The sequence below is a fragment of the Pongo abelii genome, chromosome 7 (genome assembly GCF_028885655.2).
Source record: "Pongo abelii isolate AG06213 chromosome 7, NHGRI_mPonAbe1-v2.0_pri, whole genome shotgun sequence".
NCBI classification, from domain to species: Eukaryota; Metazoa; Chordata; class Mammalia; order Primates; family Hominidae; genus Pongo; species Pongo abelii.
In genome coordinates this window covers 34,791,780-34,812,898 of record NC_071992.2, presented here as the reverse complement: position 1 = coordinate 34,812,898, position 21,119 = coordinate 34,791,780, and the positions used below count along the sequence as shown (strand labels likewise).

Sequence of the window (21,119 nt, the reverse complement as noted above, 5' to 3'; positions counted from 1 at the left end):
GACTACATCAGACTTAAACACTTCTGTGCAGCAAAGAAAACACTCAACAGAGTGAAAAAGATCACCTATGTAATTGGAAGAAATTGGAAGAAATAGTTGCAAACCATGTAGGGAGTAATATCCAATATGCATAAAGAATTCCTACAACTCAAAAACATCAACAAATAATCTGATTTAAAAATGGGCAAAGGATTTGAATAGACAGTTCTCTAAAGAAGATATACAAATGACCGAAAAACATGTAAAGATGCTCAATATCACTAGTCATAAAAGAAATGAAAATCTCAGTAACACGTCACAGTCATTAGGGTGGCCACTGTAAAAAACAAAAACACACACACCAAGGAAAGAACTAGTGTCACTGAGGACATGGAGAAGTTGGAACACTTAGGCATTATTGGTAGAAATAGTAAAATGGTGTAGCTGCTAAAGAAAACAGCAAAGAAATTTGTCAACACGTTAAAAAAGAGAATTAACCATATGATCCAGCAATCCCACTTCTGGGTATATATCCAAGAAAACTGAAAGAAGGATTTTGAAGAGGTAGTTGCACTTCCATGTTCATTGCAGCATTATTCTCAATAGCCTGGAGGTTAAAGCAGCCCAAATGTCCATTAATAGATTAGTAGATGAAAAAAATGTGATGCCAGGGGCTTCAATGGCTGACTAGTCATCTGTTACTTGCCTCCTCCACAAAGAAGAAACAAAACAGCAAGTAGATACTCATACTTTAATAGATCACTTAAGAGAGGATGCTGCAATTCAACAGAGAAGTGACAGAAAATACCCAAAGCAAGGAAGGAGAAAAAAGTGAGGCAGCCTGCTCCATCAGGATTGGTTTGGAGCCAGAAGAGGCTCCCCAGTGAGGGAAAAGGGTAGGTGAATAACCCCCAGTGGTACACATTCCCATCATGGACTCCTTTAATCTTAGCCATGGAGGAGAGCCCCTCAACCCTCACAGGCCCTTAGACTAACATAAGGATCTGCCTGGAGACTACATAGCAGATTGCTCCAGAGAGGGAGCTCACACTGGGTCCCATATATCCTCCAAGTCCTAAGCAGCTACAGCAGGGCACCATTTTGAGAGCCCATCCCTCACCAAACTGGATTCTGCCCTGGGGCCCGACATTGACATATCTGGAACCCCATTGACATTCCCTGCCCACAGTTGTATACCACTGCTGACTGCTGCTGCCAGGGCCAAAGCATAACTATTGGCAGTAATCCTTTCACCTCCAGTAGCACCACCACAGTACATTTAAATGTGTCCTAAGGAAAGGGTACCCCATTTATAAGGCCAATACCTGGGGCCAAAGTGTTTGCTTCCCAGACTTCCATTTATGGCTACTGCCACTTAAAATAAGCCCACCTTCCCCAGCAGTGGGGATGCTGCACAGCCATTTCCACTTGCACTTGAACATTCTGCCAGGGGCCTGGGATCACCCCATCCATGGCTACTACAGCCAGCACCTGCACACATTAGCGAGGCGCCTGAGGACAGACCCACCTGGATCAACTCCACTCCCACTAGTGCCTGACCAAGCGCTCCCCCTAGTGTCCAACCAAGCACCTCCAACCCCATCTGGGAGCCTGGAGATTACTCTGACTCATCCACCAATACTGACATCTGAGCATTCCTTCTGGAAGCCTGAGGAAAAGCCCATCCAACCTGCTGCTACAACCACAGCTGACACCCACCTGCAGGCCTGGGGACTGGCCTACCAAGCCTGTCACAGTCACTACTGACACCAGTGCAGACTACTTGGAAGCCAGGGGATTGTCCTGACACTGCTAATATCATTGTCCATGCCACACTGCACAGGAGCCCAAAGACCCACTCACTCACCCAGCCCACTAATGCCACTGCTGGCACCCAAGCCAGCCAGCCAGAGGCCCAAGAATTGGCCTGCCTGAACCCACTGACACTGGTGCTAGTGTATACCACCCTGGGTTACAGGAACAGGCATAGTCAGCCTACCACTGACACCACTGGGGCCCACCTGATATCTCCATTCCAAGCATAACTTACCACAACCTCTACTGACACGGCACCCTAAGCCACTGAGGAAATCACCGATGCTACTGATATTGTTTATAGCTAATGAAATGATATGCACACATCACTGCATGCATCCAGAATCAAAGGCAAAGTACCCTCCCAGCCAACACCATGGATACATTTTCAGGAAAAAGTCCTCCTCTACAAAAGCAAATTGAAAAAATCGAAAGAAGTGACTGTTACATCAGATGCACAGGTATCAATGTAAGGACAAAGGAGATATAAAAAAGAAAATATGACACCGCCAAAGGAACACAATAATTCTCCAACAATAGAATCCATTAAGAAACTTATGAAATCCTGGGAAAATAATTCAAAATAATGATATTAAAGAAGGTGACATACAAGAGAAGAAAAATATAAAGAAATCAGAAAAACAATTCAGGATATGAATGAGAAATTTACCAAAGAGATAGGTATCATTAAAAACAACCAAACAGAAACTCTGGAACTAAAGAATTCATTCAATCAATGACAAAGATACTTGAGAGTTTCAACAACAGACTAAGTCAAGCAGAAGAAAGAATTCAAAACCCAAAGACAGGTCTTTCAAAATCATCCAGTCAAACAAAAAATTTTATAAAAGAATAATTAAAAAAAGAATAAACAAAGCCTACGTGTCATATGGAACACATAACATGACCAAATATTCAAATTTTCTGTGCCCCAAAAGGCAAAGAGAAAACAAAAGGGATAGAAAACGTATTTAATGAAATAATAGCTGAAAAATTCCCAAGTCTACCAAGGATTTAGATAGCCAGATATAGGAAGCTCAGAGATTTCCAAACAGACACAATGCAAAAGGTTTTCTCCATGGCACATTATAGTCAAGCTGTCAAAAGTCAAAGACAGAATTCTCAAAACAGCAAGAGAAAAGTTTCCAGTCACTCATAAGAAAACCCCCATCAGATTAACAGTGGATTTCTCAGCAGAAACTTTACAGTCCAGAAGAGAATGGAGTGGTTTATTCAAAGTGCTCAAAGAAAAAAAGTATATACCCAATGAAGTTATCATTCATCAATAAAGGAGAAATAAAGTCTTTTCCAGATAAACAAAGCTAAGGAAATTAATCATCACTAGACCAGCCCTACAAACATTGATTAAGGGAAGCAAAAATATGTTATCTGCCATCGTGAAAACACATGAAAGTATAAAACCCACTCATAGAGCTAACATACAAATGAGGAGGAGAAAGAACTCAAATGTTACCACTACAGAAAACCACCAAAGCACAATGATAAACAGTGAGAAAGAAAGGAACAAAGAAAATACAAGCCAACCAGAAATCAGTAAATAAAATGACATGAATAACCAAGCCTCCAGTATCAATAACAACTTTGAATGTAAATAGATTAAACTTTTATCTTAAAAGATATAGACTGGCTGAGTAGATTTTTAAAAATGACCCAATTAGGTGCTGCCAACAAGATACCTCACCTTTAAAGATGTATAGGCCGAAAGTAAAGGTATGGAAAAAGATATTCAGATATTCCATGCAATCAGAAACCAAAAACAAGCAGGAATAGCTGTACTTATGTCAATTAAAACAGACTTTAAGTCAAAAACAGTAAAAAGAGGCAAAGAAGGTCGTTATGTAATAAAGGGATCAATTCAGCAAGAGAACATAACAATTCTAAACATATATGCACTCAGTACTGGAGGACCCAGATATATAAAGCAAATTTCACTAGATCTAAAGGGAAATATAGTCTCCAATACAATAATAATTGGGGCCTTCAATACTCCACTCTCAGCATTAGAAAGATAATATAGACAGCAAATTAACAAAAAAGCATAGGATTTAAATTGCACTGTAGACCAAATAGAGCTAACAGATATTTATAGAACACTTTGTATCATAGCTATAGAATACAAATTCTTCTGACCAGCAAATGGGACATTCTCCAGGATAGACCATATGCTGGGACACAAAACAAGTCTCAAAAAATTAAAAAAAAAATGCAAAATCAAACCAAATTGAAAGTTAATAGAAGAAAAGAATAAAGATCAGAGCAGAACTAAACAAAATAGAGACTAAAAAAAATGCAAGGAGTCAATGAAACAAAGAGCTGGCTTTTTGGGAAAAAAGCAAAAATTGATAAAGCACTAGCTACATCAACCAAGAAAAAAGAAAATCCAAATAAAATTGGAAATAAAAATAGAGACATATAAGTGATACCACAGAAATATAAAAGATCAGAGTATATTATGAGCAACTATACACTAACAAACTTGAAAACCCAGAAGAAATAGACAAATTTCTGGATATATACACCTACCAAGATTAAATCGAGAAGAAACCGTAAACCTGAACAAACTAATGATGAAATTGACTCAGTAATAAAGTCTCTGCCAACAAAGAAAAGTCAGGACCAGATGGCTTCACTGCAGAATTCTAGCAAATTTACAAAAAACTAACACCAATTCTCTTCAAACTATTTCAAAAATTTGAAGCACAGAAAATTCTCTCTAATTAATTCTATGAGGCCAGCATTACCTTGATATTAAAACAAGACAAGGATGCAACAATAATAAAACTGAAATCAGTATGTTTGATGAACATACATGTAAAAATCCTCAACAAAATACTAGCAAAACAAATCCAACAGCACATCAAACAGCTAATATACCAAGATTAAGTGGGATTTTTGCCAGAGATACAAGGATAGTTCAACATATACATATCAATAAAGGTAAAACATCACATCAACATAATGAAGGACAAGAACCATATCATCTCAATAGATACAGAAAAAACGTTTGATAAAATTTAACATTCTTTAATGATGAAAACTCTCAACAAACGAGGCATAGAAGGAACATATCTCAATATAATAAAGGCCATATATGATAAACTCACAGCTAACATCATAGTAAATGGGGAAAAGCAGAAAAGATTTTCTTCTAAGGACCAGAACAAGACAAGGATGTCCACTTTCACCACTCCTAGTCAATATAGTACTGGTAATCCTAGGCAGAGTAATCAGGCTAAATAAATAAATAAAACACCTAAATAGCATCCACATTGGAAAAGAAGATGTCAAATTGTCCGTCTTTGCAGATGGCATGATCCCATATCTAGAAAACCTAAGGACCTCACAAAAAAACTTAGAATTGATTAAAAAAAAAAGTTTAGTAAAGTTGCAGGACACAAAATCAACATACAAAAATCAGTAGTATTTATAACACCAATAATGAACTATCTGAGAAAGAAATCAAGGAGGTAACTCCATTTACAATAGCTACCAAAATAAAATACCTAGGAATAAATTTAACCAAAAAGGTGAAAGATCGCTACAAGAAAAACTACAAAGCACTGAAGAAAGACACTGAAGAGGACACAAATGGAAATGACCATACTACCTAAAGCAATCTACAGATTCAATGCACGCACTATCAAAATACCAATGTCATTTTTCACAGAAATAGGAAAAACAATCCTAAAATTCACATGGAAACAAAAAAAGAGCCTGAATAGTCAAAGCTATCTTCAACACAAAGAACAAATTTAGAGGCATTATACTACCTGACATCAAAATATACTACAAAATTATAGTAACCACAACAGCATGTAATTGGTATAAAAACAGACACACAGACCAATGGAACAGAATAGAGAACTCCAAAATAAATCCATGTATTTACAGCCAACTAATTTTTTTTTTTTTTTACAAAGACAACAAGAACATACTAGGAAAAGAACTCTGTTTTCAATAAATGGTGCTGGGAAAACTGGATATCCATATGCAGAATAATGAAATTGGATTTCTATTTCTCACCATATACAAAAATCAACTCAAGATGGATTGAAGACTTAAATGTAAGACCCAAAACTATAAAACCACTAGAAGAAAACATAGGGGAAATGCCTCAGGACATTGGTCTAAGCAAATATTTTATGGATTAGACCTTAAAAGCACAGAAAACAAAAAACAGAAATAGATAAATGAAACTATATTAAACTAAAATACTTCTGCACAACATAGGAAACAATCACAACTGAAGAGACAGCCTGTTAAATGGCAGAAAATATTTGCAAACTATGCATCCAGCAGGGGTCTAATATCCAGAATATACAAGGAACTCAAACAACTCAACAACAACAAAAACAAATAATTCCATTTAAAAGTAGGCTAAGGTCATGAATAAACATTTCTCAAAAGAAGACATACAAATGGCCAATAGCTGTATTAAAAAATGCTCAATATCACTAAACCTCAGGGAAATACAAATAAAAACCACAATGAGATATCATCTCACCCCAAGTGGAATGGCCATTATTATTTTTTTTTTACTTATGATAGATCAACTTATAATTTTTCAACTTTACCATGGTGTGAAAGGAACATACATTCAGTAAAAGTTGTACATAGAAATTTGAATTTTGATCTTTTTCTAGAGCTAGCATATGCAGTATGATACTTTCTCTTGATGCTGGGTAGTGGTAGCAGTGAGCCACAGCTCCCAGGCAGCCAGCCACTCACGAGGGTAAACAATACTTGATATCTTCTTGACTAACACTATGCCTGCTAAACCATTAAGTGTCCAAGCACCAGTGCCTTCTACCAGCTATTCCTGAGCCTCATCAGAAGAGACAGAAATTAATAACCCTGTTGCTGTAGCCTCCCCATCATCCAGCAATTGATTGTACTCCAATTCTTCAAACATTCTTCAGACCCAGTGTGCTTTCAGCTGTGTATATTAATGGTGAGTACCCATACAACCACTCTGTTTTCCATGTTCAGTACAGTATTCAATAAATTACATGAGATATTCAACACTCCATTAGAAAATAGGCTTTGTGTTAGATGATTTTGCCCAACTGTAGACTAATGTATGCGTTCTGAGCACGTTTAAGATAGGCTGGGCTATACTATGATATTCTGTAAGTTATTGAAAGCATTTTCAACTTATGATATATTCAAGTTAGGATGGGTTTGAAACAAAGTGGAATGGCTAGCACAACTACCCAAAGTCTCAAAATATCTGATTTACCAATGTAATATTGCCTCAGACTCAAAGGATCCATACTGTGGTGACATAGGAAGTATAGATTGTGGGGTTCACTGATTCTACCATAAACAGCAGCACTCAAAGCTGCTGGTCTGACTGATAGAATGTTGAGATGGCTTTTTATAGCCATCCAACTTGGGTATGACAGCATGCATAGTTAGGGTGCTATCCTTCGAAATAGAGAATACACTTTGAATCGATAAGTGTTATATGGCCTATGTTGATTACAGATAGAAAATGAGATCATGAAACAAAGGGTTAGGTAAGAAGTGGCTATTCTTACCATTGTTTTCAGTGGCCCACTTGGGAAATTTGTGCTTTCTATCTTTACATCAGGCTCTGATGGATTGTAAGTTCTATTGCTGGAAAGGAAGTTTTATACGAGGGGGACAGAATATGGGTTTCACTAAACCCAAAGCTACTGGTACCACCTAGTCCCTTGGGACTAGACCAAAAGGCAAAGAAATAACTATACTGACTGAAGTATCTGACTATCATGAGAAGATATTGTTGCTGCTATATAATGAGGGCAAGGGGAAAAAATCAGAGGATTTAATAGGAATGTGTCTTGGTGCTCAATGCCCAGTAATAGCGATGGATGGGTAGTTGCAGTAACTAAGTTTGACAAAGGTTGAAATGAAAAAATGGGGGAGCATTTTCATAGATGAGAGTACAAGTTACCTCCCTGGCAAAAGTCTACAGCAGCTGAGAGTGAGAGGAATCTAGAAGGCATGACAGAGGAAGATGATCAATATAAATAATGATCTTGAAACCAGCTGCAGCAGTAGGCTACAGATGATCACTTTAATCATTTTTCTGAGTCTTTCAAAAAATTGTTTGTCTGGCCATGACTTTGAAGAATTTCTAATCAGACAAATTTAACTCAACTTCGGACAGGAGTGAATGTGGGTAGTACCAGAGGTGAATTGTAGCCGATGCCTTTGCTGACCACGTATATCCTCTCTGCTTTCACTGTTCCCATATACACCTGCAGGTTCATACATCAAACAAAGCTTCTCATCTACACCTCACTCTGACTGAGAGCAATTTCCGGCCACTGGAACATGTTAAGCTCAAATAGGACAGGCAGAGAGAAGGGCACAGAAGCTCTATGAACATCTTCAACAGTGAAAAACAGGAATTAGTAAATACATATCTAAGATTTCTTACCTTTGGGTAGAGCAGTTATCAGTGGGCCTGGCAACTAATGACTTACAGTGACAGGCTGATTATTAACACCTTCTATTGGCTTCATTCTGCTTGCTCTAAATTGCCTCCCAAATAAACAAAGCACTCAATTCCAATGGGTGGTTTGCTTCAGTATTCTGGGTCTCAGTTAAGATCTCCAAGGCTAAGAGAGATTCTCTTTCCCCATGTAGTAATTACATGCAACTTCCAGGCACTTCGACTGACCTTAAATGATTTGTTACATTCTTCTATATATAAGTCTGCATATTGCTTCTGCTTTAAATATATCTCAATAGCATGTCAAGAATATTCAATCAGCTAAAATTAGAAAATTTTCTAATCAGAAAACCAAAATCTAAAGAACAGAAGAAATGGCTTGAAGCTAAGAATTTTTGATCTTTCATTCTCATCTCCCAACAATTTCCCATAAAGCCCTAAAAAGGCCGGTTAACTTTTTAGTGTCTATGCTTCCCAATGTGTTAAATGAGACTCATAACCTATGATGTAAGAGCAGTCAAGCAGATGAATTATTTAATGTTAGATGATCCATAATCTTCCACACACTATTATTTTGAAGATGCCCATGCATTATTCATTGCCGAATGCACTTATGTTGTTATTAGAGTACACAATCTCTCACAAATTTCAGATATTACACACACTTTTTAATAGGTGGCAAAAACGATACATCCTGTGCGATATTTTTAGCTAAAATTAGTTAATCCTAGGTGGCCCAGAGTGAAATGTTTTAAGACTATATAAAAATAATAAACCTAACCTTCTTGGTGATGATAAGTATTATTACTGTATTTATTTGTAGTTCAGTAGACTCTTGGCATTCAGGGATTTAATAACACAGTTTGTATTCTTTGGAGGCAACCTCAAGGGTTCATGCCACAGAGTGATGAGTAGTTTTGTGGTGGCATGGATTTTAACTGTACAAACTAATGGCCTGATATGTGGAGACCTGTCCCAATACCACTACTCATGAACAGTGAGCTGGCTTCTTCTCATCCTGTAAGTGGCTCGCCTTAGCTCTGTTCTTCTTTCTCTTTCATGAGCAGTAACTGTTCTTAAGTGATAAAAACTTCATATATTTTTGAAAAATGGCTCTTATGGGAGAAATAAACCATTGCTAGTGCTGGTGATGAAAATGAAGAAGTCTAAGAAGCATTTATTCTTAGCCAGAAAGAGATTTTTAATAAAAAGTAGGATGTTGAACTTGGCAGACTTAAATCCATGATACGACAGAGTCTACCAAGTGGGTACATGAACACCAGAAAAATCATTTTATGAAATTTTCAACAAGAGTTCTCACCAAATCAAAAGTTGATTTTTGCATTTTTCTCTTTTAAAACAAGCGCTCATCTGAAGGCCAGAAAGGGAGCTTTAAGGGTTTTATTTTACATTGTAACCTTTTTTTTTTTTTTTTTTTAGGACAGGTTGTATGCTATAGTAATGTTCTTTTGCATTTTTTAAAATAAATTTTAATAGTGTTTTAGTTAATTCTTTTGTATTCTGTAAGAGAAAAATCACAATCTTCAAATGAAAATGTTATCTTCTTTTTTAAAACATCAAATCATTAAATTCCTTATTTTGTTGTCTTCTACCAGCCCTTCAGAAATAATGATTAAAAATAGAGATATCCGACATGCTTCTACTGTTCTTAACTTTTACTGGAATATGTCTAGGGTTTCCCAAAGTATATTTTATTGAACAGTTGTACTCTTTGAAGAAAAAGTTCTATGACAAAACTTTAGAAATCTGCCATACTCTGTTTCCATGTTAGAGAATCAAAGAGCATATTCACCTGTTAATTGTACCAAGCAGCCCTGTAATTTAATATTTTATGGTTTAATTTTATTTAATCCTGGGTTAAACTGCCTTGTCCAGAAATTAAAGAAAGAGATAACAGTCCCCACTCTCTTATGAAGCCAAATAACTTGGATGGTACATTACAGGAGAAAAAAAAAATATGTATCAGTTTTTAATCTCATCCTCAAGCAAGTTGGCAGTCATTCATTTTGTGAACAACAATGTGAAGGAAAACCCCTGCCACAGTGTCCCCAGTGGCAACCGCAGAATGGACACCAAGGCCTCCAATGAGTGAAAATAAGTCACACATGAAAGCTTCCCAAAGTGAACAAATATTGTGCTAGAGATGGTGGACTACTAAGTTTTGCTGACTAACCAGACAAACTATTCCTATGCTTTCTTTTGTAGGCTTCTGGGTCAGTTTAACCTAAGAATTACAAGGCAAACTGTGAAAAGCTTTGATCCATTGGCAACTACTTTTTCGGTTTGAATCATGATTTTTTTTTTTTTTTAAATTTCTCTGCTATGTGATGGCAATTCTGATCTAGGATCCTTTCCTTCATATTGTCTTAATCATCAAAGTAACCTCACGGTCCATAAAAATTGGCTACATAATAGATCAACTCTATGAAGTTAGAATTATAAAAAGGTTTATAATAAACCTTTTTGCTTTTATAACTCGGGTATTCACATAAAAGTTAAACTGTTTAAAACTTCCGCGTTGCTATTGGCTTTGGTCAGTTGCATCAATGTTCTTCAGTGAGATTTGCCTGAAGTTTCCTTTTGTGTGATACTTGGTCAAGTATTAATGGCACACTTCTATTTTTTTACCTGTACTTTAAGACACTATATATATTCTGTTATCTATCTTCCAAAGACTGAAAGAGTTCATCTGTAAGTCTAAACAGCAGTAACTTTGGACAATATTTTTAAAAATTTTCCCATCTTATCATGTTTATTGATATATTTAAGTTTTGTATGTTCTCTTTAGCCAACATTGATAGTGTTAATTTTCCTTAAAACTATTTCTTTCCGGATTTATAAAATCCAATAAATATCTTTTCTAAGGGGATTTTTTTCCATAAGTTATTGGGGTACAGGTGGTATTTGGTTATGTAAGTTCTTTAGTGGTGATTTGTGAGATTTTGGAGCAACCATCACCTGAGCAGTATATACTGCACCATATTTGTAGTCTTTTATTCCTCATCCCGCTTCCTCCCTTCCCCCCAAGTCCCCAAAGTCCATTGTATCATTTTTATGCCTTTGAGTCCTCATAGCTTAGCTCTCACATATCAGTGAGAACATATGATGCTTGGTTTTCCATTCCTGAATTACTTCACTTAGAATAGTAGTCTCACCCAATCTCATTCAGGTCACTGCAAATGTTGTTAATTCCTTTTTATGGCTGTGTAGTATTCCAACATATATACACATATATGTATATACGTGTGTGTATATATGTATATATGTGTATGTATATATATGTGTGTATATATATGTACACACACACATATATATATACACACACACACCCCCACAGTTTATCTATTCATTGATTGATGGGCATTTGGGTTGGTTCCATGATTTTGCACTTGTGAATTGTGCTGCTATAAACATGCATGTGCAAGTATCTTTTCTGAATAATGACTTCTTTTCCTCTGGGTAGATACTCAGTAGTCAAACTGCTGGATCAAGCAGTAGTTCTTTTAGTTCTGTAAGGAATCTCTACCCTGTTTTTCATAGTGGCTGTACTAGTTTACATTCCCACCAGCAGTGTAGAAGTGTTCCCTGTTCATTGCATCCACGGCAACATCTACTGTTTTTTGATTTTTTGATTATGGCCATTCTTGCAGGAGTAAGGTGATATCACATTGTGGTTTTGATTTGCATTTCCCTGATCATTAGTGATGTTGAGCATTTTTTTATGTTTGTTGGCCATTTGTATATTTTCTTTTGAGAATTGTCTATTCATGTCCTTAGCCCACTTTTTGATGGGCTTACTTATTTTTCTTTATTGATTTGAGTTTGTTGTAAATTCTGGATATTAGTCCTTTGTCAGATATATAGATTGTGAAGATTCTCTCCCACTCTGTGGGTTGTCTGTTTACTCCACTGACTGTTCCTTTTGCTGTGCAAAAGCTCTTTAGTTTAATTAGCTCTCAGAAATACCTTATTATTCATGGCTATAGCATAAGGTGTCCTATTCCACTTTCTTTCTAACCTTGTCCTCAAATTGGGAAGGAAAAGGTGAAAATGGAAAGGAATTTCAGTGACAGGTATAAAAAGGAAAGGTAGACTGAAAGAGACCCCGTGTGAGAGAATGGGATATAAAAACTTGCTTTATTAAACTTTCCATTCTATAGATTTTTTTCCCTAAAAAAGAGGTTATCACATAAGAAAGAAAGATGAAGGCAGATAAAGAATGGGCTTTCAGATGTTTAGGCAGGCCACTATTAATCAAGTTTTTTCAGCTATAAAAAAAGAATGGTTAGTATCAACTGTATCCAGCTTTTGGAGGGAAGATTAGGTAAGATACTCTATAGAGCTCTAGAATGTAATCCTGCAGAAACATAAACTATTACTTTTACTTTATAGATTTCCAGCATTCCACTATTGACTCTTTGGCATCTAGGACAAGGTTCATTATTAAAATTATGGGCCAGGTGCAATGGCTCACAACTGTAAATCCCAGAACTTTAGGAGGCTGAGGCAGGTGGAATGCTTGAGCTCAGGAGTTCAAGATCAGCTTGGGCAGCATGATGAAACACCTAAAATACAAAAATTAGCCAGGCATAGTGATGTATATCTGTAGTCTCAGCTACTTGGAAAGCTGAGATGGGAGAATCGCTTGAGCTCAGGAGGTTGAGAGTGCAGTGAGCTATGATTGTGCCACTGCACTCCAGCCTGAACGACAGAGAGAGAGAGACCCTGTCTCACACTTTAAAAAGCCCTTTATATTGTATTGGGAAAAATGACCAAAAACCATACAAGTTATTTATGGCAAGTTCTGGCTCACCAAAGGACTATCCAGGAAAAAAAAAAAAAAAGGTCTTACAAGATCAATTGGTATATTCCTTATTAATGACAAGGAGTTATAATCACCAATATGGTCTTCTGCACTATTTCTTAAAGAAAACTTCAGCAAATAATTATAACTTTGTAACTACTGTGGCCCTTCTTAAAAGAATCAGTACTAAGACAGAAAAGAAAAAGAAATTATTAAAAAGATGTAAGACTTTGACAAGAAACTTGTTCAGAAGAAAGATCTTGGCCTGTATCCACTTACCTATATCTTCTGTTCATTTACCTCTCTTTCTGTGTATGCTTCTAATATCCTATCCTTCACCTTGGTAATTCGTGGTTGGTTCTATGGTAATTGTTGCTGGAGAAGTAATCTGATTTTTTGCCTCATCTATTTTTAACATCCTTTTCCTAGTGTCTTATCTATATACACTACACCAGTGGCAGCTTTCTGCTGGTAAACAGAACGTATACTTCCTGAAAGGCATCATTTTGGGTTCTACAAATGTCTCTAATGTCCCTTCTGCTAATATAATCACTCCTACAGGTGGCAAGTAGTATTTTGGTCATTAAGGGCATGAATGAGAACTGTAAAAGAAAAAAAAAATAATGTATATATAATTGAAGCCCAAGGTATTAAACCCATGTAAATATTCTATTGCCTTTTAAAACATCTCTAGAGGCAATAACTGAATGAAATGCCCATTCTTGATGCTATTCAGAGACACCAATTTGCATAGTTAGAGGAGTAAGGAGGAGAAGAAGGTATCAATAGCCCTGGTAGAACTTTGTAGAAGTTCATGAAAGTAAAATATTTAGGTAAGCAGAGACAACAGGCACACAATGGCTGTACTAAAGAGGTGCAGTCTGATTTTCTCATGACATCCTTCCCCAAATGAGAACCCAATTTCTTAAAAAAACATGATTGAGATGGTTCAGCAAAGACCAAGAAAATCAGATGAAAAACTATAACTAACTGACTTATACCGTGAGCCACACAGTTACATGTCACTTGGGAAACTAACATTTGTAGAATTTACAATCACTTTCAACACTGGATCCTTACACTGTGTTGAAGGTTATTATTTTGATTAACTTCCCATTTTGCAAATAGAATTAAGAAAATAAGACTCAGATGTTAAATGAGTGGCCCTTTACTTACAGTTAATGATGGAGTTCAGGACATGCCACTCCAATATATGGCACTTTGCCATTTGAAAAAACAGCAGAAAAACGAAGGCCACTCTCATCTTTCCTTGGTCCTTCTCTCCCAAAGCAGGTTCTTTCCAGAGGCACCTACTGTATACATGGATGATAGGCATATCCTTATCTCTGAAGATATAGGGACACAGAAAAGAATCTGGACAAACAGGACTTGCTAAGTTTCCCCAAATTTATTACCATTAGATCATGCACCTTTAACTAATCATGCTTCTTTTCCAAGGCCACTTCTTCATCAGACTTAGCATAAAAATACACAGGTTTATCCATTTCTTCATGTCTTCATTTCCTTATGAAGGCTTCTGTGTCATGTACAACTTACATTTAATTTGTGTGCTTTTCTCTTGTTAGTCTGTCTTTCTTTACAGGGGTCTCAACCATGAACCACGTGATGGATAAGAAAAGATTTCTTCTCCCCTACAGTTTCTTCTCTACTGCACTACTAAACACAAAGCTAGGCCTATCTACAAATACCATGCATTTCCATCACCTTCAAGCAGTTACCTATGTTGGGGGAAGGATACTCCATGCATGTGAAATGACAGATAATTAAACACAACACATAAAGGGAACACTGGATGAGTCTCCTCACTCTGCTGACAGCACAGCTGGTGCAGGCGGCAGAGTTGACTGTTAGTAGCTGGCTCTCATGCAACTCTGAGACTAGCTTGAAGAATTCCTATAGACCTTATCTAGTGGTATACCCATACAAAAACACCATAACGTGTGTAGAACACATATTCATTCAATCTGCAAGCCATGCTTGGATTCCCATTCCACTTGTTTCCAATGTCTGCACCCTGGTTCAGATAAAGTTTCCTCAGGCTCCTTTGGTCTTGGCTTTTCCTGACTTTGAAAGGCACACAAGACCTTCCAACTCTCTCTCACAGTCACTGTAGGTATTTTTTAAATCTTTATTATAATGATTGAAATGTAGAAAAATCACAGGTATCCCTCTGTGTTTGGAGAACCTTACTGAATGCTCTCTGAACTTGGCATTTGGACTTTTAAAGACTCTCACCATTTATCATAACCATCATTGTTCTTCCCTGGATTTTCCTGAGAGGTGTAGAAACTGGTTTTTGAAAGATTAGGATAATCAAAAAGGATGAAGAGGCTTTCCAGGTGACCCCATTCAGCTTGTTCCAAATTACTTTTGGGGAGAAGACATGAGATTCTTCTCTCCCCCATAATAAGTGTCAGCTATTCTACCATTGTTTATAAACCATGATCTAAGCTTTCCCGAGTGCCTCATGCCAGGTTCCTTTGCTTTTCTACATTATCATATGGTTACATGGTGTTTATGCTCCAAGAAAAAGCCCTCGGACATCTCTACTGTCAAACATGTATTTTTTCCTAAGTGGGAGGTCAATAGCATCTCCATATCCCCACCCGGAAGAGAAATGAGATGTTGCATGTGACACCCACTAATCATCTACCTTTCAAGGTTTGATTTGGTAATTTTCTCTGAGGGTGAAGCAGCTGACAAAAATGCTTTTAAGATGGAAAGGGGGCTTGTAAACCTGCCTGACTTATTATTTTCTGCCTGAAAGCAATAAATATCTGTTTGCTTGATAAAGTAACCAGGTTTGCATTTGAGGGGAACAAAGCTGTTTAGTTGGCCTCCAATTACTGACTCCTCTTGAGAACATTACCCCAAGGGCTCTGGGCAGTGAAACGCGAATATCACCTCATCGTCTCTAGATTCCCCTATACAGTCTGTCAATAGCCTAAATTCCATGCCATGAGACATTTTTTCATACTATAAAATGCTGGCAAATGCTGTTGAGCATAGAAAAAAGGAAATAGTTGTTTACTTTGACTGAGATATTAGACAAGGGCAAAACTTAGAAATTTTTTTCACATGTCAATGGATCCCACTTTTAAATAGCCAGAAGTCCAAAGAAATGACTAAATCTCTTTCGAGGTCTAGAAAGAGGTGAAATTTTTGTTTTTATTGTTTGTGTATTATGTCTGAGTCTTGTTACCACACTTAGAAAACTTATACTCTCGGCTCTTGATTAAGTGTATTCTATAATCTGTCATCTTAAAACTATAACAAACAACTGTTCTTCATTTGTTTCAACAAATTGTTTGAGTAAATTTATGTGCTAGACACTCATTTAGGTACTTTAAAAATGTTAGAAAACCAAAACCAAGCATCCCTGTTCTACTGAAAACTTATACTCCAGGTAATAAGTATCAAGCATAATAAATAAGAAAATTGCATACTGCAAAAAAAAAAAAATTAAAAAATTGAGCAGAGTCATGGAAATCAGGGAAGCCAGAGAGAGGTACTGGATGAAGGACAGTTGCAATTTTAAATAGGGTAATTAGGATAAGACTCACTGAGAAAGTGACATGTGAGCAAAAGCTTGAAAGAAATTAAGAGCTATCCATGCAGATACTCAAAGAACAGCATTCTAGGGACAAGGGAAGCCCAGTGCAAAGGCAAGAAGGGAAGAGCGTGCCTGGAAGCTCCAAGGAGCATCATGGAAGCCAATATGCCCGGAGAAAATGATCAAGCAGGAAATTAGCAGGATACAAGGCCAGAGAAGTAAAGTTGGGAAGGGTAAGAAGAGGGGTGGGCTATGCAGACACCTTTAACTGATATAAAAACTTTGGCTTATTCTTTGAGTGAAATGAAAGTTTTTACAGGATATTAAACAATGGAGCCATAAGAACCACCTCACATTTTAAAAGGGTCACTCTATCTGCTTTTTCAAAATAGACTGCATTAGGTAACAAGTATGGAATCAAGAAATTGTTTCAGAGACTATTGCAATAAATCCAAGCAAGGAGCTCAGTAAAGGGTAGTAGCAGCAGCAGTAGTAGTACTAGTAGTAGTAGAGGTGGTAAGAAGTGCGACATTCTGGATATATTTTGAAAAGTCAATAGGAATGCATGTTAGCTTGGACATGAGGTATGAAAACAAGAGGTAAGTCAAGGATGACTTCAAGATTTTTAGCCTTAGCAACAGGATGGATGGAGTTGCATCAACTGAGATGGGGAAAACTCCAAGTGAAATAAATTTAGGAAAGAATATCAGAAGTCCAGTCTTGAACATGTTATGTTTCAAATGTCCATTAGATATACCAATGGAGATGTTGCATAGGATGCTAGATTTATGAGTTTGGAAAGATCTGAGATGGAGGTATAAGTTTGGCATATGTATGCTATTTAAAGCTATGGTGCTATAGGACATCATCAAAAAAGTAAATGTACATAGAAAAGAGAACCAAAGATTGAGCCCTGGAGCTTGCCAAAGAGGTTAGAGATAAGAGGAAGAGCCAGTGAGGAAGAAGAGGAGTTGTTAGAGAGCTGGAAGAAAAAAAAAAAAACAAGAAAATGTGGTGTTCTAAAGACCAAGGTACAGAAACCGTATCAAGGGAGAGGGAGTTATAAAAGTACCAAATGCTAATGAAAGGTGAAGACTGGAAATGCCCAGTGGATTTAGCAATATGAATCACATTGATGACCTTGATGAGGGCTGATTAAGGTGGAGTGGGTCTAACAATGAGAAAAACACAATTGGAAACCAAGTAAAAAACACTTGAGTAATTTGTTTGAAAATAAGTACAAAAACTGGAGTGGAAGTTGGTGGTGGGGGGATGGATTCAAACTAAGTTTTTTGTTTTTAAATTTTTAAAAATGATATTTGCATGTTATGCTAATGGAAACAATTTAAGATGGAGGAAAAAACGATGCAAAACTGGAGCGCATTCATGAAGAAATACTCTTGGGTGAGCAAGAGCAGATGGGATCTCGTGCAATGGATGGAATGGCTCTGGATGTGAGTACAAATATTTCATCTATGGCTATGGGTGGGAAGGCACGGTATGTAGGAAACGTGGGAAAGTGGGTAGATGTAACGGTGTGAGTCTGGCAGAATCTCTTTGGAAACCTCCTTTTTTCAGTAAGGTGGGCTGCAAGGTCATCAGGTGAAAATGATGAGGATAGCGGAGGAATTTTTGAAGGTTTGAAAAAAAAAGAGTGGCTAATTGTTTACAACTTTGATACTCGAAGGGTGGTCATTGAATCAGCAGCATTGGCGACACCTGGGAGGCTATCAGAAAAGCAGAATCTCAGGCCTCAGAACTCCTGCATCAAAAGCTCCACTTAAACAGGATCCCCAAGTGTTTCATATGCACCTTAAAGTTCGAGAAGACCTGACCTTTGCAAGATATCATAGTAAAAAAAGCATAAAGAACGTGAGCTTTTCAGCCAAATAAATGGAACTCTAACTTATGTGATTTTCAGAAAATTACTTAACCTCTGTGTAAGTTTCCTTATCTGTAAACTGGGGAAAACTATTAATATTAGCACAGTAGAAATAAAAGTGGCAGTAGTAGTAGTTGTAATGACAACCACAACAGGTAACATTCACTGAGCGCTCTATCAGTCAGGAGGCTGGAATTCACTCAGGTGATTTCAATAAGTGGCTCTTAACGCTGGCTTCATTACTTACAAAGCTCTTAGACAACACCAGTGGCCGGAACCCACCCCGGCCAGTTACAGTATATAATCTCTGGGAATGCCATCCCAGGCACTGGTAGTTTTCAAAAGCTCCCTTGGTGGTCACGTGCAGCCAGGGTTGAGAACCACTGATGTAAGTTAATAGTCTTTAGTGAAGGGCCTACTTACAGAGATTTGGGCAGCATTAAGGAACCAAAAATGGCATGCTGAAGCACCCAGGGACCAGCAAGAGAGGCAAGGCATTAACTTACATGGGGGTGGAAGAACAAAGGAGGAAAACAGTGTCACTGCTGCAGTAGAGGAAGGACCACAGGTGAAGGTTGGTAGAGGTCAGCAATGGAGGCGCTGGGTTACTGCCAGTGAGGGAGGCAGAACTCGGAGGGGGCAGGAAGGAAGTTCCCTATCCTATCTTCTCCCGCCTACTGGTTCCCTGACACTTCCTCCTATTGGCTGGCCCCAAACTGAAGCTGGCTGGCAAGGGAATTTGGTTGATGTAGTCCTACATAGAAGTCCTATTTTCTGGGAAGACAGCAGGCCAGAGAAGATGGGAGAATGACCGGTGGGGGAGGGAGTCTTGCTAAGGGGTCAAGTGGAGAATAAGTACAGGCACTTACTACGTGCCGGGCCCTCTTCCAGGTGCTTTGCATGGATTAACATTTTAGTAGATGGCTTCATTATTTTTCATTAAAACTCAGCACTTTTTTATTGAATAAGGAATTGTTCCAGGTCAATTCATTATTGGAGACAGTTAAATATTTCTAAGTTTTCAGATGCACCATTCCCAGAAGAGTGCATTAAATTGTTCCTCTATAGTCAGGCTGAGAGCCCAGGGCTCAGCATTTGCATTCTGTAGGCCAGCAGGGCACACCTACTATGTTCTTGACAATGGGTTGGTTGCAGGAGTGTAATTTGAGTGATTAAACAACTTGCCTTGGTCCTAACGACCCAACTTTCCAACTTGTCTTAGGAAATATATGATACAGTGGGCCCGTAAACTGTGGATCCTGCAAGAATTCTATGACCCATTACGTGCGTGAACTAAATGAAGACGTCTACAGGATCAATGATAGTTATAAAAATTCTTTTGTTATTTGTTGTGAGATATATTTTATATAATGAACATCAATTCTTGGAAAATGCGCAGCAAATACATTGTTTAAAGGCAGGACACTTTGGGAGGCTGAGGTGGGCAGATCACCTGAGGTCAGGAGTTCGAGACCAGCCTGACCAACGTGGTGAAACCCAGTCTCTACTACAAATACAAAAACATTAGCTGGGTGTGGGGGCAGGCGCCTATAATCCCAGCTACTCAGGAGGCTGAGGCAGGGATAAATGCTTGAACCCGGGAGGCGGAGGTTGCAGTGAGCTGAGATGGTGTCACTACACTCCAGCCTGGACAACAAAGCAAGACTCCATCTCCAAAACAAACAAAGACAGGAGAGGATAACCGGCTGGAAGGGGCAGATGAAGAGCCCCCACCCAGTAATGATGGAACACAAGAGGTAATCTGGGTCGCAGTTTAAAGCTATTTAAAAGTTGGTCAGATGCGGTGGCTCACACCTGTAATCCCAGCACTTTGGGAGGCTGAGGTAGGCGGATTGCCTGAGGTCCGGAGTTTGAGACCAGCATGGCCAACATGGTGAAACCCCATCTTTACTAAAAATACAAAAATTAGCCTGGCGTGGTGGCCTGCACCTGTAATCCCAGCTACTCAGGGAGCTGAGGCAGGAGAATTGCTTGAATCCAGGAGGCAGAGGTTGCAGTAAGCCAAGATTGTGCCATTGCATTGCAGCCTGGGCGAAAGAGCGAGACTTCCTCCAAAAAAAAAAAACAGAGAAAAAGAAAAACTATTTAAAAGTTAACCAATGTCCCCGAAGTGTGATGTTCCCCTTCCTGTGTCCATGTGTTCTCATTGTTCAATTCCCACCTATGAGTGAGAATATGCGGTGTTTGGTTTTTTGTTCTTGCGATAGTTTACTGAGAATGATGATGTGGGGTGGGGGGAGGGGGGAGGGATAGCATTGAGAGATATACCTAATGCTAGATGACGAGTTGGTGGGTGCAGCGCACCAGCATGGCACATGTATACATATGTAACTTACCTGCACATTGCGCACATGTACCATAAAACCTAAAGTATAATAATAATAATAATAATAAAAGAAAAAAAAAAAGTTAACCAATGACATTTAAAAAGAATTTCTACTCAGAAGGGGGAGTTATACTCATTTGGACCCAGAGAAGAGCTGAAAGCAAAGCTTTGATGAATTCTCAGTTGACTGCGGGAACGCAGCTGCTGAGTAAACACTCAATACTAGAGCAGGCA

At 38.0% G+C, this 21,119-nt stretch overlaps 1 long non-coding RNA gene across 1 annotated transcript in view; it reads right to left on the bottom strand.

Annotated features, from left to right (window-relative positions):
• Window positions 1–19,163, bottom strand: part of LOC129060949 (uncharacterized) — a 128,771-nt gene extending 109,608 nt beyond the window's left edge. Inside the window, exon 1 of the long non-coding RNA XR_008527858.2 lies at window positions 19,045–19,163. This is a non-coding gene — a long non-coding RNA (uncharacterized LOC129060949). The remainder of the gene's footprint in view (window positions 1–19,044) is intronic.
• Between the last annotated feature and the right edge of the window lie 1,956 nt (window positions 19,164–21,119).